Consider the following 27002-nt stretch of genomic DNA (forward strand, 5'->3'; position numbering starts at 1 on the left):
TCATTTTGTACTTCTTGAATAACAAGGACAAGAACCAAAAATCTGTACTCTACAAAGGGCAGTAGTATCTACAGTTAAATACAGATCCTTGAAAATGTGAGTTACATGAACAGTTTATAAAGACATGTAAGCTTGGTGATACAAAGTTGAATCATAACCAAATCATAAACTTACAGCACACTAGAATAATTAATCTTTCTCATACAACATGGTGAATTCTAGGCAAGACACATAGTTACTACCAATGCTGCCAATATAATGAGGATGACAATGCAGTTGTGTTAATCTACTTCATTTCTATACAAGATATGATACATTTTATTTGAAGTTATTTAATTCAGGAGAAAAATGGCAAGAGAGGATAAATAAAGTAACCTGTGATTTCTTTGATATAGAGAATTCCAGTAAGAAAACACCCTCTACCAATGTAGGTCAACATTATCCCTAAAACTTTGTGTTAGGGTATTGCCTAAAGTAAAATGGAAAAGTGATTTGTCCAAGGTTACACAGCCAGACATGTATCAAAGGGGGGGACCTGGCTTCATATACAGATCTATCCACTATATCACACTGCTTCAAATTGAATCAAAAGTAATCTTTTAAAAAATATTAAGCAGTATTATACACTCCAGAGCTTATTTAAATGTAATATATCATATTTCTAAACATGCTCCACACAGTTCTCCAATTTCAGGGTCACTTAAATAGTCACCCTTGTTATTTTGCTTCAAAAAAAAAAGAATAAAATTTTGTCTCAAACCAATCTATTAACATTTTGATTTGAACTCATACACTGACACTGTTTCTGGCTTTTCTTGATTCTCGCTTGAATCCCACAGACTACATATAGATTCCTGAATGAGTGGTTGTTAACCCAAAAAGCTTTATGCAGTATGTTACTTCCTCCTTCCACTTAATGATGAAATACATTTTTCCTCATAATATCCCTTGTTAGACTCCTCTTTGCTTCTTGACTTAGCAGTTGCCTTCAGGATTTTACACTTAAATTACTGACTTAGATGAATTAAAGTTATCCCCAAATCCCTTCCCTGAACTAGGTTACTTGCTTCTATTATTTGTATCCTATCTATATTTGGTGATTAATTGCTTCTAATTCTCAGCTGTCCTCTATTGGTTCCTTTCAGTATTAACCAATGGTGAATCTTTACTTCCTAGAATGTCCTGAAGGTTCAGAAGTTTTCAGTGTTGATATTAATAATCACAGTTGCCGCTATTCTGTGTTCAAGCTCTAGTATTCCTTTCCTCAATGCTGTGGTGTGTATTTGTTCTTTTCCTCTGATCTATACATCTTTGCATTTCTCTAGGCAAATAAAAATTTCATTCTATTTCCTATCACTATAGCTACATTTTATCTCTTTAAGCTATATAATGATCTGACTCTTTGCAGTGACATGCATCCATCATTTTTTTTGCCATTTCCTTGGAATGTTATTCTCAGAAATAACAGTTATTATAACAAAATGAGTTAACACTTAACTTTGAAAGGGTAAGCAAACTTTTGTGAACTTTTTAACAACTAAGTCAACAAAAACCACACAGTTAACTGCATACTAATCACCAAAACAACAAACTGTAACTGTTCTTATTTCTAGACCATGAAAAGTAGAAAAAAATATACCCCAAAGGCTAAACTAAAAAGAGTCAATAGTTCACCCTATTAAAAAGAGATAAAAGAAAAGATATGGGTTTTACCTTCTTTAATCTTCCATCTTAGCAAGTTGCAAGGCAAGAGAGGAGGGAAACTTTGCAGAGCTTTTAATACAGATATCCCTTATGATACTGGATGTTCAGCTCTTCTGAAAAATAATAAAAAAGGCAGTCATTATACTATAAGCTTGAAAGGAGAAGAAAAATTAATAATAATTTCAAAGAGCTACTCTATCAACTGCTAAATTCATTGCTAAGAGTTTTCTATAGAAGTACTCTTATAGGCCATTACATTTTGTGCATTTATCCTTCCCAGAAAATAAAATCAGACATGATCATTTTAATGATTCTGACACTATAATTATTTATTCACCAATGAACTGTTTTCAGTAAAGGATATTTCTGATTTCTTTCACATTTTTTTTTTAGGTTTTTGCAAGGCAATGGGGTTAAGTGACTTGCCCAAGGCCACATGGCTAGGCAATCATTAAGTGTCTGAGACTGTATTTGAACCCAGGTACTCCTGACTCCAGGACCTGTGCCCTATCCACTGTGCCCCCCAGCCGCCCCCACTGCACTACCTAGCTGCCCCCTGATTTCTTTTAAATTTAGTCAAAGAGAAATAGGCAAATATATGATTTTGTAAGCTAAGGTACACTTAAAATATTACATTTTTAAAAATTCTACCAGGAAGTAGCTGTAACTGCAAAAGAGCTGAGAAAAACATACAATGCAGCCCTACAGAAAACAAATAAGGGAGAACTAAAAAATAATGAATCATAACTAGTCATGCTGCTTTGGGCTACGAGTGCCAAACAAGCAACTATTGGCTACCAATGGCATCTCCTCAAAAAGAGGAAAATACAACAGATTAAAGCTAAGAAAAGAGAGACTAATCTAGTATATTATAAGGTATAAAATTTATATTTGTAATTATTTAAATCCTTAGTGACTAGCACAGAATCTAGACTATAGTAGGTGCTTAATATATATTGTCAATTGATGATACAAATATGAAGAAGTCTTAAATATTGCTTTATGCATTGATAATTTTCAGAGTTCAAAAAAATTGACAACTAAATTCAAGTTCAACTTTTAACACAAAGAAACTAAGTCCCCAATAGTAACACGTCTGATAATAAATGGAAGAGTTCGCATATATTTGCTCTTCCCATGTTACCAGGATTTGACATCCTTCAATAATTAATGAAAAACCATGGTGACTGTGTATTGTCAGATGAGTAGTGTCTATTTCTTATGAGGAAACGCTATGTCATGCACTTTCAAAGAATATGAAAATAGATGAATTATATGAAGAAAAGTAAATAAAAGCACCAATTTATTGAATAGAAATAAAATGGTATTTAGAAATAAAGATTTGCATATTGTATTATCAACAATTACTTCACCCGTCCTCTTTTGTTTCTTTTTTATTAAAAGAACACCTGTCTCCTAACAAGTTATTTTGCAGAATCTGTCTAAGCCACATATTAAAATGACAGATATTAGAATGAAATGTTAGGAATATTAAATCAAAGGTGGAAAAGTAGTAATGGGATCACATTTTTGTTCGATGGGAAAACATTGTTAGGATATTGCATATGGGAATATTGTTCATGAAAATGTCTGTATCCACATTTAGGTTCACTATTTCAGTCTTTAGTCACATATTCCAACTCCAGTAGTATCTCAGGAAAATGATGTCTAAACTGATATACCAGCTCTGAGCAATTTTCAATATCTTGATTTTTTATTCCATTAATTCTGATGAACTTTTATGCAAGACAAAGAGATATTCTTCTCCTTCCATTGTGGATGAAATAAGTGAAAACCAAAAGTCCAGTGAGAAAGATTAAACTTTTGTGGTCTTGCCTTCTGGTTCTTACCTCCTTCTATTAAGAAGTGGACTTGGCATGGAATACTATTGTTCTTTTTTAAATATATTTTTATTAAAGATATTATTTGAGTTTTACAATTTCCCCCCATCTTACTCCCCCCGCCACAGAAAGCAATCTGTCAGCCTTTACTTTGTTTCCATGTTGTACCTTGATCCAAATCAGGCGTGATGAGAGAGAAATCATATCCTTAAAGAAGAGACAAGAAGTCTAAGATGTAACAAGATCAGACAATAAGATATCTGTTTTTTTCTAAATTAAAGGGAATAGTCCTTGAACTTTGTTCAAACTCCACAGCTCCTTATCTGGATACAGATGGCATTCTCCTTTGCAGACAGCCCAAAATTGTTCCCGATTGTTGCACTGATGGAATGAGCAAATCCTTCAAGGTTGATCATCACTGCTATGTTGCTGTTAGGGTATACAGTGTTTTTCTGGTTCTGCTCATCTCACTCAGCATCAGTTCATGCAAATCCCTCCAGGCTTCCTGAATTCTCATCCCTTCCGGTTTCTAATAGAACAATAGTGTTCCATGACATACATATACCACAGTTTGCTAAGCCATTTCCCAATTGAAGGACATTTACTTGATTTCCAATTCTTTCCCACCACAAACAGGGCTGCTATAAATATTTTTGTACAAGTAATGTTTTTACCCTTTTTTTCATCATCTCTTCAGGATATAGACCCAGTAGTGGTATTGCTGGGTCAAAGGGTATGCACATTTTTGTTGCCCTTTGGGCGTAGTTCCACATTGTTCTCCAGAAGGGTTGGATGAGTTCACAGCTCCAACAATAGTGTAATAGTGTCCCAGATTTCCCACAATCCTTCCAACAATGATCATTATCCTTTCTGGTCATATTGGCCAATCTGAGAGGTGTGAGGTGGTACCTCAGAGAAGCTTTAATAATTAATGATTTAGAGCGTTTTTTTCATATGGCTATGGATTGCTTTGATCTCCTCACCTGTAAATTGCCTTTGCATATCCTTTGACCATTTATCAATTGGGGAATGGCTTTTTGTTTTAAAAAATATGACTCAGTTCTCTGTATATTTTAGAAATAAGTCCTTTGTCAGAATCATTAGTTGTAAAGATTGTTTCCCAATTTACTAAATTTCTTTTGATCTTGGTTACAGTGGTTTTATGTGTGCAAAAGCTGTTTTATTTAATGTAAATGAAATCATCTAATTGGTTTTTGGTGATGTTCTCCAACTCTTCCTTAGTCATAAACTGCTCCCCTTTCTATAGATCTGATAGGTAAACTAGTCCTTTATCTTCTAATTTGCTTATAGTATTGTTTTTTTATGTCCTGTAACCATTTGGATATTATCTTGGTAAAGGGTGTTAGGTGTTGGTTTAATCTAAGTTTGTTCCATACTAATTTCCAATTATCCCAGCAGTTTTTATCAAAGAGGGAGTTTTTATCCCAATGGCTGGACTCTTTGGGTTTATCAAACAGCAGATTACTATAATCATCCCCTGCTTTTACACCTTGTCTATTCCACTGGTCCACCACTCTATTTCTTAGCCAATACCAAACGTTTTTGATGACTGATGCTTTATAATATAATTTTAGATCAGGCAGGGCTAAGCCACCTTCTTTTGCATTTTTTTTCATTAAGCTCCTGGCAATTCTTGACTTTTTATTTCTCCATATGGATTTACTTACAATTTTTTTTAACTCAAAGTAATTTTTTGGAATTCTGATTGGTAGGGCACTAAACAGATAGTTTAGTTTTGTTAGAATTGTCATTTTTATTGTATTAGCTCTACCTGTCCATGAGCAGTTGATATTTGCTCAGTTATTTAAATCTGATTTAATTTGTGTGAGAAGTGTTTTATAATTGTTTTCAAAAAGATTCTGAGTCTGTCTTGGCAAATAGACTCCCAAGTATTTTTATATTGTCTGAGGTTACTTTAAATGGGATTTTTCTTTCTAGCTCTTCCTGCTGTATCTTGCTAGACATATATAGAAAAGTAGAGGATTTATGAAGGTTTATTTTATAACCTGCAACTTTGCTAAAACTGCTAATTGTTTCCAGTAGTTTTTTTGATGATTTCTTGGGATTCTCTGGGTAGACCATCATGTCATCTGCAGAGAGTGAGAGTTTTGTCTCTTCCTTCCCAATTCTAATTCCTTTAATTTCTTTTTCTTCTCTAATTGCTGATGCTAACATTTCTAATACAATATTAAATAGTAGTGGTGATAATGGGCACTCTTGTTTCACCCCTGATTTTATTGGGAATGCCTCTAGCTTCTCCCCATTGAATATAATGCTTGTTGATGATTTCAGATAGATATTGCTAATTATTTTAAGGAACAGTCCATTTATTCCTACACTCTCTAGTGTTTTTAATAGGAATGGATGCTGTATTTTGTCAAAGGTTTTTCAGCATCTATTGATATGATCATATGATTTCTGATAGATTTGTTGTTGATATAATTGAGTATACTAACAGTTTTCCTAATATTGACCCAACCCTGCATTCCTGGAATAAATCCTACTTGATCATAATGTATTATCCTAGTGATAACTTGTAATCATTTTGCTAAGATTTTATTTAAGATTTTTACATCTATATTCATCAGGGAAATAGGTCTATAATTTTCTTTCTCTGTTTTAACTCTTTGTGGTTTAGGTAACAGCACTATATTGGTTTCATAGAAAGAGTTAAGCAGAGTTCCATCTTTCCCTATTTTTCCAAAGAGTTTTTATAGAATTGGAACAATTGTTCCTCAACTGTTTGGTAGAATTCACTTGTGAATCCATCAGGCCCTGGAGATTTTTTCTTAGAGAGTTCAATAATGGCTTGTTGAATTTCTTTGTCTGAGACAGGGTTGTTAAGGTATTTAATCTCTTCTTCATTTAACCTTGGCAACTTATATTTTTGTAAATATTCATCCATTTCACTTAGATTATCAAATTTATTAGCATAGAGTTGGACAAAACAATTTCAAATTAATACTTTAATTTCCTCCTCATTGGTGGTGAGTTCACCTTTTTCATTTGTGATACTAGCAATTTGGTTTTCTTCTTCTTTTTTTAATCAAATTGACCAGAGGTTTATGGAACACTATTGTTCTATTAGAAACTAGGAGGGACAGGAATTCAGGGAAGTCTGGAGGGATTTGCATGAACTGATACTGAGTGAGATGAGAAGAATCAGAACAACACTGTACACCCTAACAGCAACATGGAGGTGATGTTCAACCTTGGAGGACTTGCTCATTCCATCAGTGCAACAATCGGGAACAATTTTGGGCTGTCTGCAATGGAGAATACCATCTGTATCCAGATAAAGAGCTGTGGAGTTTGAACAAAATTCAAGGACTATGCCCTTTAATTTAGGAAAAAAACATATCTTATTGTCTGATCTTGTTATCTCTTAGAGTTTTTGTCTCTTCCTTAAGGATATGATTTCTCTCTCATCACACTCAATTTGGATCAATGTACAACATGGAAATAAAGTAAAGACTGACAGATTGCTTTCTGTTGTGGGGGAGGGAAGTAAGATGGTGGGGATTGTAGAACTCAAATAATATCTTTAATAAAAAACAAATAGTTAAAAAAAGAAGTGGACTTGGGTATATCCTCCAAGAAGTGAATGTCAGAAGCAAAGATCTAGCATATGCCAGAATATGCCTTTTTTTTTTTTGTGGTTTCAAGGAACTAAAAACAAAGTAGGTAGTCTATCAATTAGGAAATGATTGAACAAATTGTGATAAATCCATCCAACTGAATTTGATTGTGGACAAGAGATAATCAATATAAAGGAATTCACAGAAATATGGGAAGATTTGTATGAGCTGTTGTAAAAGGAAAAGAGCAGAACCCCCCAAAAATTATAAGATGATTGCAACAATGAAAATAATAGTATCAGTAAAAAAAGTGAACTCAATAATTGAAAAACCAATAATGATCCTGAAAAACATCATAAATCATTTATTTTCATCAGAGAGGTGAAAAATATTAGAGCAGAATGTTGCATACATCATCATATTTGGTCACTATATTTAGTATTTTGCCTTGACTTTTTTACTTTGACATAATATAGAGTTTACTTTTGGGGTTAAGAGGGTTTTTCCAAAACTGATTATAATTTTTAAAAAGTTATGAATAATTTTTTACATAGCCAAATAATATGATTGGCAAGATGGTGATGCTTTTATTTATCTTCTGCAAGAAACAAAACTGAAAAATTAAAGATAAATATAAAGTAGATGAAACTAAATGAAATAAAAATAAGACTAGATTATTGCAGAATAAAAGCTTCATGAAATAAAATCAGGGAGATTTGTTATTTATAGAAAGACTCCCTACCTCCATTTCCCAGTCTGTGTCACATTTTATGTGAAGGGGACATAAGTCCTCTCACAAATTTTTAATTTAGGGACTGAGTCTGGGGTCCTTGACTAATTTCTCCTATCTCAGTGATCTGATTTGAACCATTGTTCAAACAATAAGAGATGTCAGGGATGGATGTTCCAGTCACATAAATGGAAAGATGAGTGAATGTAAGATAAATGGACTGAAGACTGCAGTATAGTGGAATTAGAATTTGCTAGAAAAGAGGAACAAGGTACCAGTCCACTGGACCAGTTTCCTCAGATCTGTTTTGCATGTCTAGCTGCTTGGTTTTTCCTCACAATACTTTGAGGTCAACCATATGGCCAATTCTGGGCATCTGTGCATCAGATGCACAGTAGAAGTAGGTGTAAACTATTGAGGAAAGAAACTAGATGCAAATAACTTAGAATACAAAAAAAGAAGACTTAAAGACCAAAAGTTCGAGGAACAAAGTCTGAATTATAAACCTATCTCAATAAAGGATCATGAAAGCAGGAGAAAGATGAGTAAAATCTGAAAGAGAATAAAAACACTAAAAATATCTATTATATTAAAATTACCAAGTGAAAAAGAGTCTCAGACTGTCCAGGTATCATGAAACAACAGTAAAACACAAAATACGCAAAAAAATCCTCCAAAATGGTTTGAAAGAGAAATAAAACAGGAAAAAATTATTGATGGAAATTTTCAGAGGACAAGACTCTCAATCCTACAACACAGAAACAACAGAGCAGGAAATTTGAATATGTGTTAGATAATTTCTCCATAAAGTAGAGAATGTGAGAAACAGTATAATAGAAAATGAAGTGGGGGAAAAATGATAAAAATAAAAGCAAAAGACATCAAATTTCAAAAGAAAAGATTAAATTCTATATACACCGAAGTGACTTTAAATTCAGATGCACAGAGATAATGATAACTGGTCTCCCAAAAGAACATGACAAATAAAAAGAACAAACCTGTATACTACATTGCAGAAAATGATTCAAGAGAACTGATGTGAACTAGTAAATAAAGAAAATTGATCAATAGAATCTACAGATCGTTGTCATGGAGAAAACCCAACAACAACCACCACATAAGACAAATACCATACCATCAATAGATCCTATAACATCAATATTAAGCAACACATTTTGTGAGCAGAGAGAACCATTAAAATAAAGACAATTAAAATATTCCAAGATTATTTCACAGCAAGGAAAAAAAAGGAGAAAAGATGGAATGATATATTCCAAAAGGAAACAGACTTCAAGCTAAAATTCAAAACTAACTTGTCAAAATGAGTTACTTAAATTTAATCAACAATGAAACAAAAGTGAATCTCAAGAAAAGAGAGGCAATAGAGGTCTTCCTTGGGAGTGAGGGTGGGGTTAAAAACAACAACAAAGGTGAAAAGATTATTTCACTTATAAACACTCCAAACAAAGGAATACAAGAAAAGTAAATAGCTTCCATTATCAAGAAAAGAAAAAAAATCTTTATATCCCATTAAAAAAAAGACAGGTTTGTGGGCTAAAGGAAAGAACAAAGAACAATCTTCCAAGGACTAAAAGGACATAAGAGATTGAATATTCAAGGGAAATATAGAGAATAAGGATAAGAGAAGCACTAAATTTTGATTTACTGCTCTAAAGATAAAATTCTCAAACTATCAGTGAATCAATATCTTTTGTGGAAAGGAATAATAAAAGTTTGTTATTGGAGGATTGGAAAGGTAAGGAACAGAGGGTAGAAGGAGTGATATATTCTTTCCAAATCATTTAATGAATCCTGAAAGATAATATTTTCTTTAGGTCTTTCAACAAGAATGGGGAGAACCCAGAATAGAATGGAAATAATGGAGAAGAGAACCTGAGATGGGTGAGAAGTAAAAAAGGGATCTTGTCCTAGAGGGAGAAAGGAATGACTGTCATTTTATATATAGATATATACATATATATATATATATACATATATATATATATGTATATATATATATATTCATTTATATGGGAGAGAGGGGGTAAGAAGTCTGGATTAATAGGAACATGTAATTAATTTTCTCTGGGAGAAATATGTGCAACCACCTTCTTTGTAAAAGAGCTTTACTTACATGGTCTTAATCCAAAAGAGGGAAAAAGTAAGGTCTAAGTCCCAAAGGGCACTTAACATTATAAGTTACAAGGGAACTTGGAAGCAAATAGATTATAATGTACTTAAGGATCATGGTAATGGCAGGGGCTAGAAATAGTCCTCACAATTTGGTTTACAAAGAGATTCCTGCCATATAATATGTTTCCATCTCAGGTTTCATGAATTTATTTTTCTAAATTAGGAGCTTCTAAATAAGAATTGTCTAAGATATACAAAGGTAGTACCATGAAAATGAGAAAGGACTCAGATTTGGCATTCAGAAACATTATTTTCACCAATAACTTCTGAAAAAGAAAGACAGAACAAATAAGGAAATAATACATAAATTGAGACATATAATTTAAAAAACTTTAAGGGGGAAGAGTGAAATAAGAAAAAGTTATATTTTTTAAAAGATTATGGGGGAAACAGGGAGAGAAGATTCTTAATTGCTTTCTTTACTGAGTTGAGAAAGAGAAAGGTCAAAGGAGTAAAAGTAAATATACTTTAAAAAGGAAAGAGAGAAAAAAAGCAATTCAAATAGATTTCAAGATCTTATCCTAGATCATGTAAATGAGATTGTAGGGAGAGTCTATGGAATATATTACCATCAACATAATTTAACAATTACAGCAATAAAGAGGAGCATTAAAAAAAAACTTTATACTCAAAAATTAAATAAATGAAGTAAAATAGTAATAGCAACCATAAATTTTAATTTAAATAGATTAAACAATCTAATAAAATGAATATTATAGAATGGACAAGGGGGAAAAACATACATACACACACACCAATGGACTACAAATAAGAGCACATCTAAAAAAAATCCCCACACAGAATGCCACTGAGAAACTCACATGAAATTTACTATTCACTATATGAGGGAATTGAAGTCAAGATGACATAGAAAAGCTCAGAAGTCATCTAAACTCTCCTCAGTTTCCCTCAAAACAATATTAATTCAAGCCTCTAAACAGATTCTGCAGTGACAGAACTCACCAAAAGACAGACTAAAGAAAGGTAAAGCAATTTTCCAGCTAAGATATTTTTGAAGAACTTCAGGAAAGATCTCTCACTTGGGTGAAGGAGAAACATAGCACAGATCAGCATCTGAGACCCCTGGGTCCCATCTTAGCAAGCTAGAGACATAGCAGTCCAGTTGCAAGATTTCTATCCCAGCTCAGAAGGCATTTTGCAAGCCCCAGTGCAAAGGGGTTCTAGGTAGGGCAGTTCCTGTACAGTGACCAAGGCAATAGCACCTGAGGTTCCAGCATAGAAAGTCAGTGACCAGACTCTCCAGCTTGGGATGGTGACAACGTTAATAACTCTGTATTACCCTCCATACAGAACAGAGACCAAATTTTAAAAATGAGCAAAAAACCCCCCAAAAAACATTTACCAAAGAAGGCTACTTCAAAAGAGGAAAGAAGAGGTAAAATGTGCAACCTCAAAGGCAAAAATGTACTGGTCTGAAGCCCAAAAAGTTCTCTTGGAAAAGCTCAAAAAATATTTTAAAAATCAAATAAGAGAGGTAGTATAAAAACTGGAAAAAAAGAAATCAGAGGTATGCAGGAGAATTATGAAAAAACAGAGTCAAGGAAAAGGAAGCACAGAAACTGACTAAAGCAAACAACTCTTTAAAAAATAGGATTTACCAATTGCGGAAAAAATCCACTCAATAAACTAACTTTAAAAGCAGAATTGACTAAATGGAAAAAAGATACAAAAGTTAATTGAAGTAAATAATTCCTTTAAAATTAGAATTGTTCAAGTGGAAGCTAATGACATCATGAGACATCAGGAATGAGTCAAATAAATTTTTTTAAAAATGAAAAAAAATCAGAGGAAAATGTTAAACACTTCACTAGAAAAGCAACTGACCTGGAAAATTGATAAACAAAAAATTGTTGGATTAGGGGCAGCTAGGTGACATATTAGATTGAGTACCAGTTCTGAAGTCAGGAGGACCTGAGTTCAAATGTAACCTCAGACACTTAATAATTACCTAGTTGGGTGATCTTGGGCAAGTCACTTAACACTATTGCCTTAAATAAATTTTAAAAAATTGCTGAACTGACTGTAAGTAATAATCAAAATAAGAACTTGAACAATATTTTTCAAAAAATTATCAGGGGAAAACTGCCCTGATATCCTAGAACCAGGAGGCAAAACTGCCATTGAAAAAAATTGACCAATCTCATCCTGAAAGAGATCCTAAAATGAAAACTCCAAGGAATATTGTAGCAAAATTCTATATTTATCTCATCAAGGAGAAAATCTTGCAGGTAGACAGTAAGAAATAATTTATATACCAAAGAGTCATAGTCAGGATTACACAGGACTTAGCAGCTTCTATGTTAAAGGATCCTGGAATATGATATTTTGAAGGGCAAAGGAGCTTGGATTACAACCAAGAATCAACTATTCAGCAAAACTAAAAATGTTCTTTTAGATGAAATTATGGATATCCAATGAAATAGGGGACTTACAAATTTTCAGATGAAATTATTAGAGCTGAATAAAAAACTTTGATCTTCAAGTATAAGACAATAGAAAACAAAAAGACTCAAGATACATAAAAGGTAAACAAGAAAGGAAAAAAAATGTCATTTGATAAAAATAAATTGTTTGTATCCCTGTACAGGAAGATACTTATCACTCTTGAGAACTGTATCTCTATTAGAAGGAGTATACTTAGACAAAGGGTATGGACTTCAGTTCATTTTAATGGATGAAATTAATAAATTCCTTGAATTTTACTCTTATCAGATTTTGTTCAAAGAGGAAATAAGATATACATTCAGTTGGGTTTGAAAATTTATTTTAACCCTACAAGAGGGAAAAGGTTAAAGAAAAGGAAAAGAGTGGGTGATAAGAGGGAGAGCAGAGAGAAGGAGGTGATGGTCAGAAGCAAAATATTAGTGAGAAAGGGTGGGGTGAAAGAAGAGAAAAAAATATAAATAGGTATAATAGTATGAAGGTTAATACAGAGTTACTAATCATAACTATCAATGTGAATAAGTTGAGTTCTCCCACAAAATGGAAGAAGAAAGAAGAGTAAATTAAAAACCAGAATTCTGCAATACATTGTCTACAAGAAATACATGTGAAGCAGAGAGAAACATCCAGAATAGAGGTAAAATTGTGAAGATGAATATATTATGCTTCAAGTGAGGACAAAAGCAAAAGCAAAATAGATCTAATTAAAAGGGTTAAAAAAGGAAACTACATCTTAGTAAAAATAATGAAAGAAAATCAATACATAACATATAATAGCCTAGTGGTATAGCATCCAAATTCTTAGAGGAGAATTTAAGTGATTTATTAGAAAACATAGACAGGAAAACTCTACTAGTAGGGAACCTCAGTCTCTTTCTCTCAGAAGCAAATAAATCCAACTACAAAACAGACAAGAAAGAAGTAAAGGAAGTGAAAATAATTTTAGAAAAGTTAGATATGATAAACTGAAAAAAATAAAATGGGAACAAAAAGGAATATGTCATTTTCTCAGAGGTATATGGAACCAATAGCAAAAAACTGACCATGTATTAGGGCATAAAAACTACAAAGTCAAATGCCAAAAGGCAGAAATACTAAATGCATACTTTTCATATTATGATGCAATTAAAATTATGTGAAATAAAGGGCATGAAAAGATAGTCTAAAATTAAGTAGAAACTAAATAACTTAATTCTAAAGAATAAATAGGTAGAATAATAAACCATAGAAACAATCATTAATTTCACCCAAGAGAATGGCAGCATTGAGACAAACATACCAAAACTTATGGGATCCAACCAAAGAAATTCTTAAGGAAATTTTATATCCCTAAAAGTTTACATGAATAAAATAGATAAAGATGAGATAAATGAATTGAGCATGCAAGTAAAACAACTAGAAAAATCTCTGATTAAATACCAATTTAAAAATTCTGAAAATCAAAGGAGAGATAAGTAAAATAGAAAGTAAGAAAAGTATTAACTAATGAATACAATTAAGAGTTGGTTTTATGACAAATCAATAAAATATATAACCCTTGTTTGGTTTGATTTAAATCAAGAAGGAAGAAAATCAAATTACCAGTATCAAAAAATGAATGAGGAGGAAATTAAAGTAATAACTCAGAGTTATTTTACCCAACATATGCCAATAAATCTGATAATCTAAGTGAAATGAATGAATATTTACAAAAATATAAATTTTCTAGATTAATAAAAGAGGAAATGAAATACTTGAATAACCCCATTTTAGAAGAAGAAATTGAACAAACCATCAATGAACTCTAAGAAAAAAAATCTCCAGGGTCAGAAGGATTTGTAAGTTAATTTTATCATACATTTAGGGAAAAATTAATTTTAATTCTATATTTGGAAAAATAGATAAGAAGTAATTCTGTCAAATTCCTTTTATGACAGAAATATGGTGTTGATACCTCACCAGGAAGAGCCAAGTAAGGGAAAGAAAACTATAGGACAATTTCCCTATTGTGTATTGATGCAAACATTTTAAATAAAATATTAGCAGAGATTACAGAAATTTATCACCAAGTTAATACACTATGACCAGGTGGGATTTATACCAAGAATAAAGGATTGATTCAATATTAGGAAAACAATCAGCATAATTGACCATATCAATAACAAAAACAACAGAAGTCATATGACTAATTCAATAGATGCTGAAAATTTTTTTTGATAAATATAGCACTCATTCCTATTAGTAAATACTAGGAAGCATAGAAGTAAAATAAGTTTAACTTAAAATGATAAGCAATATTATCTACAACTCTCAGCAAGCAATACATGTAATAGGGATAAGCTAGAAGCATGCCCAATAAGATCACAGGTGAAACAGGGATTACCATTATCACCACTATTATTCAGTATTGTATTAGAAATGTAAGCTATAACAGTAAGAGAAGAAAAAGAAATAAAAGAAATTGGAATAGCCAATGAGGAAAAAACAATCATTCTTTGCAGATGATATGATAGTATAAACAAAGCTCAGTAGCAAAAGATAGAAAGGGATATTCCATTTAAATAATTTAAACAATGTGTTATAAAATATAAAAATATTTAGGAGTCTGCCTGCCAAGACAAACCGAGTAACTATACGAATACAATTATGAAACTGCTTTCCACACACATAAAGTTGGATCTAAACAATTAGAAAAAATATCAATTATTCTTGGATAGGCCATACAAATATAATGAAAATGACAATTCTAACTAAATCTATTTATACCAAACGACCAAAAAATATTCCTGAGAACTAGAAAAAATAATTACAGCATTCATCTGAAGGAACAAAAGGTCAAGAATATCAAGGGAATTAATAAAAACATACAAGTATCAAATCTAAAACTCTATTATAAAGCAGCTGTCATCAAAACTGTCTGGTTTTGATTAAGAAATAGAGTAGTAGGGGTGGCTAGGTGGTGCAGTGGATAAAGCACCGGCCCTGGAGTCAGGAGTACCTGGGTTCAAATCTGGTCTCATACACTTAATAATTACCTAGCTGTGTGGCCTTGGGCAAGCCATTTAACCCCATTTGCCTTGCAAAAACCTTAAAAAAAAAAAAGAAATACCACTTTTAAGTTTGTATCCATAGAGATCATTTAAACAAAGGGGGAAAAACCCTATATGTACAAAAAATATTTATACAACTCTTTTTGCAGTAGAAAAGAATTTAAAATTGGGGGGATTTCCAACAGTTGAGGAATGGTTGAATAAGTTGTGTTACATGAATTTGATGGAATATTATTGAATTGCATGAAATGATAGGCAGGCAGGTTTCAGAAAACCTGAAAATATTTATATAAACTGATGCTGAATGAAGTGAGTAGTACCAAGAGAACATTGTGCCCATTAACAGAAACTTTGTGTACTGAAAAACTTTGATAGACAGCTCTTCTCAGCAACACAGAATTAAAAGACAATTCCAAAAGACTTTTGATTGAAAATGCCATCCACAGCCAGAGAAAGAACTATGGAGTCTGAATATACACCAAGGCATACTATTTTCAATTTTTAAAATTTTGATTTTTTTCTTTTTTTCCTTTTGCTTTGATTTTTCTTTAATAATATAAATAGCATGGAATTATGTTTAACATGATTGCACATGGATAACCTATTTTAGATTAATTGCTGTTTTGGGGAAGAGGTGAGGAAGGGAAAGCATGGAAAATTTGGAATTCTAGATGACGTTTTTTCAATTTAATGCATTTGCAAGTTAAACAGATTAATAATAATAATAATAATAATAATAATAATAATAACAAAAGCCCTATTCACTAGATGATTACAAAAAAGCAGGAGTTGCCATGAAATAGCTAAATCATTAGTAATCCAAGTTTGAATAATATATAATTTACTTTAATTTGAACTATAAAATGATACCAAGTCACATATAATTCAAGTCAAAATACAATTAATGCAATGTAAGTAAAGTAATCAAGGGTTTTTAACCTTACTGCTATGCTACTTGTCTATGTGGATATTCATGTGGATGTGAAGTGCTTCTGTGTGCATCATATTATGACCAGTTATATTCACTTATTTTTAAAATGTCCTAAATAAAATGGATGAAAGATTCAGATAGAAATACTACCATAATAAAAAGATTAGTCCATACAAATTTATTGACTATCTATTGTGTACCAAGCACTGTATTAAGCAATGGAATTGAATATGAAATTCAGCTAGTCAGTGTCCAAATCAGCTTTTGATTTCAAGTTTTCTGACTTCAAATTAAGACTATTCTCTCTACCATATTGATTTTTACATTAGAAAAAACAGTATTGATAATTAAAATTAATCAGTATTGTGTTATAATAACTCTAAATTTGAGTAAGATCTTAGAACACCTGACTTTATGATACAATATATTATAAAGGAAAAAAGTGCAGAAAAAATAAAAGAAAAAAGGTAAAGTTGGATCAGTTTTTTGTGGTTTGCAAACAACTATAAGAACAGAGGCAGCTGAATGGAACAGTGAATAGAGTACCAGGTCCAGAGTCAGGAAGACCTGAGTTCAAATCTTGCCTCACTAGCTGTGTGACTGTGGGCAAGTCAATTAACTTCTGTGTTCCTTAATTTACTGTACAAAGAAATGACAAAGCACTTTATTATCTTTTCCAAGAAAACCCTATGGACAGTAATGGTCCATAAGATCATGAAGAGTCAGGTAAGACTTAATGACTGAACAACAAGGAAAAAAAGTGTATAGAACTCTTAAAATGAGAGTTATATGGCTTGCAGTTGACAATAGAAAATGTATTTCTCTTAGCAGAGCTACCATTGAGTCAAAAGTTTCAAGTTTATTTAAGGAAAGCAAATATAATGTTAATGAAGAGGTAAGTGAAGAAGCTTTTCCTACAAGCATTGGTTGATTTGATTGCTTTAAAAATTGTATTTAATTACATAATGTTAAAATTACTGGAGTGGTGGCTCACACAGATGAGGATATGGTAGGCAAATATCTAATGCTTTGAAGAAAATAATCGAATCAATTGTTAAACACGTATCTACAAATCATATGAATTTAAATAATGAGTCCATTCATGGAATCTATTATATGAACAAATTGGAACCTGACTTCTCTCAGAGAATGTCAAAATAAAAATCCACCATATCTAGAATAGAGAAGAAAAATTATTTTATACTTATAGGAACCATAGACAAGGAAATGATTCATTATTAAACAAATGTACACCACATGCATATAATATCTATATTCCTAAAATAAAAATTAATGGAATTGTAAAAAGACATAGATAAAAACAAGATAAGTATAGTAGATTTTAATGCCCATTTCTGAGTAAACCAGATAAATAGAGCAGAAAGACAGCCATAAAAGGAAAATCTATAACTGAAAATATTGTTAAAGAATATAGAGATGATAGATTCCTTAATAAATATGAATATTTCTCCAAAATAAATGGTGCCTTAATAAAAAACATCATGGAAAAGGTAAAAAAAACCCTGAGAAGTAAAATTATTAAAAAGAAAATATTTAGAAAGCAAAATCCTGTCATTCATTTATATATTATAAAACAATCAAAATTTTAATTAATACATAGAACATAAACTAGAGATATAGATTTAAATATAAAGTTCATAATGATAAACTGCATAATGATTTAGAAGATAATCATAATGATAAAAATCAAAATTTCTATGATGCATAGAAAGGAAAATTATCTTGGAGGAAAAGTGTTGTTGTTGTGAAGAATGTAGATAAAGTATTAATGTGTTCTAAACTCAGTTGGAAACATTTGAAAGTCAACTAATTCATAAAATTCAAATGAAGCACAAAAGAAGATATACTGAAAATCAGAGAAGAAATGTGTAAAATGGAAAATAAAAAATGACCATAGAAATGATAATATAAGGTAAGCTAATTCAAAAGATGAGAAAAATCATATTACCAAAGTAAAATAGATGAAAAGAATAAACCTGCAACATAGAAAAGTGAAAAATAGTCACATAATTCTGTCAGCAAGCTGAGATTATAAAATAAATGGAGTATTAATATATAAAATATTCTTACTAGCATAGCATGAAATAGCAATTTAAATCCATCTCAGAAAATGAACTTGAGTGAGTTCTAAAAGAATTAAAAAAGAAAAGTCCCAGAATAGATTGATTTTAAAGGTGAATTTTATCAAAATTTTAAAGAACCAATATCTATGCTATATAAAATGTTTTCTAAGGTCAATAAAGAAAATGTCCTACCAAACATTTTAATAAGATAACTATAATACCTAACCCAGTGAAAAACTAATCAAAAAAAGATAGACTAAATGTTTTGTTACAAATGTTTTAAATAAAATACTAGCTAATTTTTATATGCATATTATATGATAAATGTCACACAATTCATATATACAAATAGAAATCTAATGCCAAATTAGATTTCTATTAGTAAAAATGTTTCAACATTAGGACAAATGAATATATTATCATGTTAAAAAGTACCCAAACCATATACTTATATAAAATGTTTTGAAAAATAACTTTTGACAAAGTATATTATTAATTTGTGCAAAAAGCAGGGCATTTGTGATGATTAAAAAGTATATAATATATATGTATAAATAGATAGATATACTATTAGAAGTTTAGTGTAATTTTCTATTGGAAATAATTCAAGAATGTCCCAACAAATATAGGAATAAAACAAAATTCCTTCTCTTACTTATTATTATTTACCATGATTCTAGGAATACTGAAAATAACAGTAAAGAAGGTAGGGAAATGTGAAGCTAAGAGAATACAAAATTATACCTGTTATCTTTGGACAAGATGGTTTACTTAAATAACCCTATTCATGCAGCAATGAAAATTAAAAATCAAAAGATGCAAAATAAATCCATGACAATTTTTAGCATTTATAAATAGCAGTAACAAAACTCAGAAAGAAATAATAAAAAGAAACATTCTGTTCAAAGTAACAGAATGCATAAAACACCCAGGAGTCAACTTACTAAGTCATACTGCTAGGTGGATATCTCAAAATGTCAAAGGTAAAAAGAATATTCCTAAGTGTACCCAAGTATTTATAGTAGTACTTTTTTATAGTAGCCAAGAACTAGGGGAAATTAGATTCCCATCAATTCAGCAATTGCTAAGCAAATTATGGTTCATGAATTTAATTTAATTTTGTTTTGTTATGTACAAATTATAAATAAAATTCCCGAGAAACACAGAAACACTTGTATGAACTGATCAGAATGAAGTGGAGAGTATCAGGAAAACATTATGCACAATGACTACAATAATGTAAATGAAAGGATTTTAAAAAACAAAACAACCATAATTGTAGTAGTCCAGAGAATTGTAAAAAAATGCAGTTTTCAAGATGTGAGGACTAAAGACATGTAAATATTATATATATATATATATATTGTTATACATAATTGATTTATTGATTGGCTTTGTTGCACTGCTTTTTTTTCTTTCTTAAAATCTCTACTGTAAATGATGACACCCTGAATAATGGAAATGTAGAGATATATTTGGAAAGTAAGGAGATAAAACAAAATCTATCTTTTTTTTTTAAGTAGGCAAAAGGGACTAGCAGTAATACTGAAGAAATAACCATGATTTGGATTGAGTAGAACTGAATTTAAAGTACAGTTCTGGAAAATATAAATGGTAATAATTGTACTGTGAACTTAGCAGGGTTGTATTGATAATCAAAAGGGATAATGCATGTGAAAGTTCTTTGAAAATGTAAAACACTAAGCAAATGTAAGGGATATTAATAATGGGAAAGGGAAGGGACTGAATATTTATATAGCATCTGATATACATATATATGTATATGTATATATATATATATATATATATGCATCCCTGTGCTGAGCTTTAACAAATATTTTTCTCATTTGATCTATGTGAAAGGTAGATGTTATCATTTCCATTTTCCATTTGAAGAAACTGAGGCAAGCATTTAGTGACTTGCTCAGATTCATACATCTAGTAGTGTCTAAGTTCAATTTGGAACTCAGATCTTCCTGCCACCAGGGAAGGTCCATATCCAGTGTGGCATATAGTTGCCCTTGATACCTTGAAACTTTGTTGACATTGATACATTGTTAGTCAGAGGTTCTTAAAATCTCTTCCTATAAAGTACAGCTGTGAATTAGTGGTAATAATGATAATGGTGAAGATTGTGATGATTATGATGAGAGTAAGACCTGGAATACTTAAATAATAATGATGCCAGGAGATAAAACATTTTTAAACAATCGGTAGAATATTAATTTTACTGAGCAGGTGTGGAAAATATAAATTCTTTTGCAATATCATAGAAGCCAAGTGGATGGCATAGCTAAAAAATCAGCCTTCCTTCACAGAATGCTGATTTTCTTAAGAAGCAGGTTTATAAGACTTTATTGACCTTGACATAGATATTATAAGCCAATGAGTACATTTTGCAGGATACGTACATCTTCTTCTTCCTGATCCCTTTATTGTCTCTTATTCAATAATCCTTTACAGCTCTCCCAAGTCTAAATTGCAAATAAACATGACCTCAATTAGTAATCATTCTTACTCCTTAAAAGCTCTTGGAAACATCTTAACTGAGTATTCCAGGTAACATTGGGATTAGGAAATACAGGCAGACCTCACTTTGTAGGGCAGGTCTAGTTCTGAAAAATTGCATCTAAAGTCAATTTTTATTTTTTTATATGGTGATTAAATATTGCTCCTTTATTTCTTATACTGGTACCTTTAGTACATAGAAATAATTTGTCTTTGGGTAGTTTCTTTATGTATTAGAGGCAAGTGGTGGAACAGAGCGCAGTACTGAAAATTAGTAAACTTTGAGTTCAAATTCTGCCTCAGAAAATTGTGATTCTGGCCAAGTTCTTTAATCTAGGTGTCTCAATCTCTTCATTTGTAAAATAGGGATGATAACAGTCCCTACCTCCTATGGTTGTGGTGAGGATATGATGATAATGTAGCTGTCCTTCATAATCAGAGAACCACATCATCACGTGCATGATGACATCATTTGTGGATTATGTTTATTATAGAGAGGGGAAGACATCCTTCTCACTACCTTTTCCTGAACAGGACTTCTGGTGTAAGTTTGGATGCTGCAGCAGTGCTTAGCTTTATGGATATAGTTTCTCTCCCATTTCAGCGAGGTACCACAGCACTCCAGCAACACCAGGCAAAAGTGCTGGTTTTGATTTTTCTGGCAACAAATGGCTGATAGCATGGTATCTCCAAACCTGTCTCATGATGACCTGATTGGAAGTACTACCCTTCCTCTCAGGCCTGCAACCATACACTTTCTGAAACTGTTGTCCTTGGAAGCTTCCTGGTTTCAGTGGAAAGAACAGCCAGAATCACTAAATTTGTTTATGTTTAGATTTATGTTGGGATCTGAGCAATTTCAAATCTATGACTTTCATTCTTGTTTAAATTTGTGAAGCACACTTTGCAAACTTCAAAGTATATTTAAATACTAGTTATTGTTATTTGTACTAGATGTTCATGGGGAAAAAAATCCTTTAGTAGATTAAATTTAAACATATTCTTTGGACACTAATTTTAATTCAGAATTAATAAAATTACCTTTCCCAAGTAAGAAACATAACTTGGAATAATAAACTAATTCAGGGGAAGCTAGTAAAGCAAAAGAGAACTAGGTCTGGAGTCAGGAAAACCCAAGACTTAGATACATGGTTAGTCACTTACTGTTTTCTTCAGTTTCATCAACTGTAAAAATGGGGACAACAACAACTATTTCACAGGGTTGTTTTGAGGATGTATGAAGCAATTAGCATAGTGTCTAACTCCACTAGGGTCTCTATATAGGTGATTTCTTCCCACTTCATTTCAGCAATGGAGGTAATAGCTATGGTTCCTTCTTCACTGGGTTGTTTTGCAAATCAAATAAGGTCAAGAATGTATATACTTTGCAAACTGTCAGATATTTATAATAATCACTTAGGTATAATGATCACCTTGAGATAATAGCTAGAGATTGCTTCCAACCCTCAAATTTTAAGACTCATGATGCCTGACCCACAGTAGGCACTTCATATGTACTTGTTTTTGAGCCAACACCCTATATCAAAATAACTCAGGATCATGAGAAACCTTAAGGGTTAGCAGAAATATTACTGTTCTTTTCATGAATTTTACAAGTGAAAAATGGATTTTCTGCAATCTCTTACCTTGGTATGGTTGACATGGATTAAAATGTCTTTCTTTTCTTTTTAAGGAAGTGTGCATAAAGACACCATTCAAAGGCAAGTTATTTACTTTATTTCAATGTAAGTCAGTAATGTGTATTTTTACATTGCATTGTAAATATAAAATGGATGGCATTTTCAGGCAAATGAATATTCAACTCGAAATTCTGCCCTAGTACCTTATACATCAATAGAATGATAACTCCAAAAGTATAGCATAGGTGTCATAAATCTTAGGGCAGGATTCTGTTCCCTATAATGGGTGAAAATCAGAGTCGATAATGATGCAGGGCACAGGGAAATGCCACATTGGACTTGAAGGTCAAGTGCATAGAACCACCACTTAACTCCAAGAGTACTGTCTTAGCCACTCCTTGGGGATCATCCCATGAAATATACTTTGGAGAATACTGGAGCCAGTGGCTAAATCATTCCTCAAACACCACCCTTTTCCTACCCATCTTGGAAATGCATTTAAACAAAATCCTCCAGGTGGAGGCCTCTTTAACCTTTGAATTCCCAGTTGGGGTACCACATTTTTCTCTCTTTAAGCTAGAACCTTGGGCTGGTCTATGTTGTTGGAGCAATTTGACCCCAACTCCATGTGACTGAATTTATGTTGCTCTAGACTTTTCTTCTCTCCTCTCTGCTTTTCCTTCTTACTTCTTTCCTGGACCTATGTTCTTTCAGGGCCTGTAAATAAGTTCTTTCCTAGATGTGAGGCATATGGTGGTGTTTGGCTTCCACAGGAAAGTGAAGGGAGATTGTTAGTTTACATTACAAAGATTAGAGTCTGCCTGTATTGGTGCCTATGGGCTGGTATATGGGTGTAAGAGAAAAGAATAAGCTTCAACCTGATCAAAACCTGAGATTAGATCAGGTCTGCCCCACCTAGTTCTGAGTTAACTTAGGGTGAGTGTTGCATGCTCAAGGTGGTTACTGTTCCCTCCCCTGTGCTCATTAGTATAATGAACAGGGTGGGGAAAACATATGGGGCTGAATGTTTTAATTAGATTGTGACTCCAGTCAATGATTGGCACAAAGGGGGAGGTACAAGCCTTTCAACCTACATATAAAAGCTAATATTTTGGGATTTGGATCCCCTCTTTCCTTTAGAGAGAGGTGGTCCTTTTATTAAGATGTTTTAATAAAAACCATTTAATCACTCTGGACAAAGTATTTACCAGGGTCTATACCCTGAAGAGATTATGAAAAAGGGTAAAAAACATCACTTGTACAAAAAATATTCATAGTTGCCCTTGTTTGTGGTGTCAAAGAATTGGAAATCAAGTAAATGTCCTTCAATTGGGGAATGGCTTAGCAAACTGTGGTATATATTATTGTTCTATTAGAAACCAGGAGGGATGGGAATTCAGAGAAGTCTGGAGGGGTTTGCATGAACTGATGCTGAGTGAGATGAGCAGAACCAGAAAAACACTGTACACCCTAACAGCAACATTGGGGTGTTGATAACCTTGATGGACTTGCTCATTCCATCAGTGCAACAATCAGGCATAATTTTAGGGTATCTGTGATGGAGAATAACATATGTATACAGAGAAAGAATTGTGGAGTTTGAACAAAGACCAGACTATTATCTTTAATTTAAAAAACAACAACATACTTTTATTACGTAATTTTTGTAATTATGTAATTTTGCTATGTCTTATACTTTATTTTTCTTCCTTAAGGATTTGATCTCTCTCATCACATTCAACTTAGATCAATGTATATCATGGAAACAATGTAAAGACTAACAGATTGCCTTCTGTGGTGGGTGTTGGGTAGGAAGCAAGCTTAGGGAGGAAATTGTAAAATTCAAAATAAATAAAATCTTTCTAAAACAAAAAAAGAAAATATAGTCCAAAACATACTCAAAAACTAAAGTAAAAAAAAAGTGTGCCTCAAACTTTTAAAAAAAAATACTCATTCCCCAGGCTATGCTTCATCTTCAGGGATAAGATTTGCCTTGCTGTGAGTGAGCAGTAAGTGAATACATGAGTTGATCTAGTTTACCTTCCTCTTCTGTAAACCCATTCTGGGCCCAGGCTCCCACCAAAGGGAGGAAATCCTCTACCCCTTACCCTCACCCCAGCAGCTTATTAGAGGGTTAAGGATGTGTGCCTCAGAACAACAAATTTTATTCCATGGCAGTAAGGAAAAAACAAGACTATATAATAAAGTAAAACTTAAAGTCACATACATGAAAAAAATGAAAGGTCCTATAAAATATGAATAATACTTAAATAAATATCAGATTACAAGGCTGCTAAAGTAATTTTTTCAGTTGAAAAAGTAGATTAAAAACCTGAATAAAAAAAGCAGAACCTTACATATTGCTCTCAAATGTCATTTAGTGTCTAACAAACATATTACTTTTTCATAGGATTTTGAAAATATTTATTTGTTCAGTTTTCCAGTATTTTATAGAAGCTGTTCACTTTTTGAAATTGAAAATAAGCTTTGAATTAAAGTTAAGAGAATAAGGAGAAACCCAAGAGAGGTAGTAATTTAAAGCACATAAACAAATTTAGGAATAAATTTACCATAACATAAGACTGAGAAGTCCTGGAAATTCTTTAAAATTGAACCTAATGCTTTGAATTACTTCCTTGTCCATTCCAGGCAAGTCTTACAGCATCATAACTCTGTGCTATAGATTATTCTCAGCCACAGTCATTGCCTTGGTCTGTCCCTGGATTTGCCCTCAGTAGGTTCAAGAGAAGACCATGAAACCAAGGATAGCCCAGAGAACAGTTCTCAAGAATGCTACCAATGAAGAAGGAGCAAACTATATTTTGGGCCTGGGACCAGTTACCTTATCTGTAGAATGAAGATGGTTTATCATATGACCTCTAAGGTTTCTTCTTATTCTAAATCAATAAATCTTTGGTTCAGTATGCCTGCTGGAACTGTTTTAAAGCAGATTTCAGTAGAAGGAATTTCCCATTTCTTTTATGTAAAACTTTTCTCTGATACTTTGTAGATATATACTTTCAAGTGGGGAGTTTGTGCCTGCCTTCTGGGTTGCTTTAGGTTTCTAGGCAGGATCAGTATTCTAAAATGTGTCCTGGATTTTCTAAAGTCAAAGACTCCATTGATACATGGAGTACCCTGAGCCCTTTTTGCAAAATTACAATAACTGAAAGTCATCTTTGTTGATATTATTCAGTTATGTCCAATTCTCCATAACCCTATTTAGAATATTTTTGGCAAAAGTATTGGAGTGATTTACCATTTCCTTTTCTAGCTCATTTCACAGAAGAGGAACTGAGGCAAACAGAATGAGGCTCAGCACCCATGAACTAAGAGCAACATCCTTCATACTGCACCTTCTCCTGCCCCAAAAGGTGTGACCATAAAGTCCAAAGTGGCTTAGGAAATGGAGATGGCAAAGAGTCAACAATGAATGGAGAAAACCCACCAGAGTACTGAAAAATTTCCAATATAAAAAGATTACAACATTTTTCTTTATCCAAAGTCTCCCGCTACATCATTATATCACTGTCCAACATTCACTTTTTCAAAACTTTTGTTTTTCATTCCTTTCTCATGATTTCTCTCCTAAATTATAATTTGTCTTTCATAACATGATTAATATAAAATTATGTTAAATAAGATTGGACATGGCAATTTGTTTGCTGTCATGGGGAGGGAAGAGGGAAAGGAGACTGGTAGAAAAATATGGAATTCATAAACTTGCAAATGGATGAATGTTGAAAGTGATCTTTGTGTGTATTTGAAAAAGTAAAATAAAATTTCAACTAAAAATAAATTAAGTGCTAAGAAAAACAACAGAAAATATAGTGGGATGATTTTGTAAGAAGAGAAAAAGGTAACTCATGTGCTCATACACATAATGTAAAAGGAAACATAAATTTTTTAGTGTTATAGACCCCGGGATAATCTAGTGATGTTTACAGACCCCTTCTCAGAGAAATGTTCTTTAAAAAGATTGAAATAATTGCTAAATTTCAGTGGTAGGTTAGTGAAAATAAAAATGTTGTTCTGCCCTCTTCCCTTTCCTCCTAAGTTTAAAGTCCTCCTAAAATCTATTCGTGGACTATAAATCTCTGATTTAGAAGAAAGTCCCTCATATACTCTGTGATCCAGTGACATTGGATTTCTTGTTCTTTCCAGAACTTCTCTCCCTCCTTATCTCTACCTCCTGACTTCCTTCAATCTCAGCTCAAATCCCACCTTCTACAAGGCTTCCTTGACCTCACTTAATACTAGTGCCTACCCTCTGTTGATTG

The 27002-nt window shown here is 32.3% G+C and overlaps 1 protein-coding gene across 2 annotated transcripts in view; it reads right to left on the reverse strand.

Annotated features, from left to right (window-relative positions):
• The window catches only part of DLGAP1 (DLG associated protein 1), a 782098-nt gene that overhangs the window by 709704 nt on the left and 45392 nt on the right, over window positions 1-27002 (reverse strand). For both annotated transcript variants that reach the window (XM_074203980.1, XM_074203979.1), the window contains exon 2: window positions 1714-1817. The gene's annotated coding sequence lies outside the window, so the exon portion shown is untranslated. The remainder of the gene's footprint in view (window positions 1-1713; window positions 1818-27002) is intronic.

Source organism: Macrotis lagotis, chromosome X (assembly GCF_037893015.1).
Source record: "Macrotis lagotis isolate mMagLag1 chromosome X, bilby.v1.9.chrom.fasta, whole genome shotgun sequence".
In the NCBI taxonomy this organism is placed as follows: Eukaryota; Metazoa; Chordata; class Mammalia; order Peramelemorphia; family Peramelidae; genus Macrotis; species Macrotis lagotis.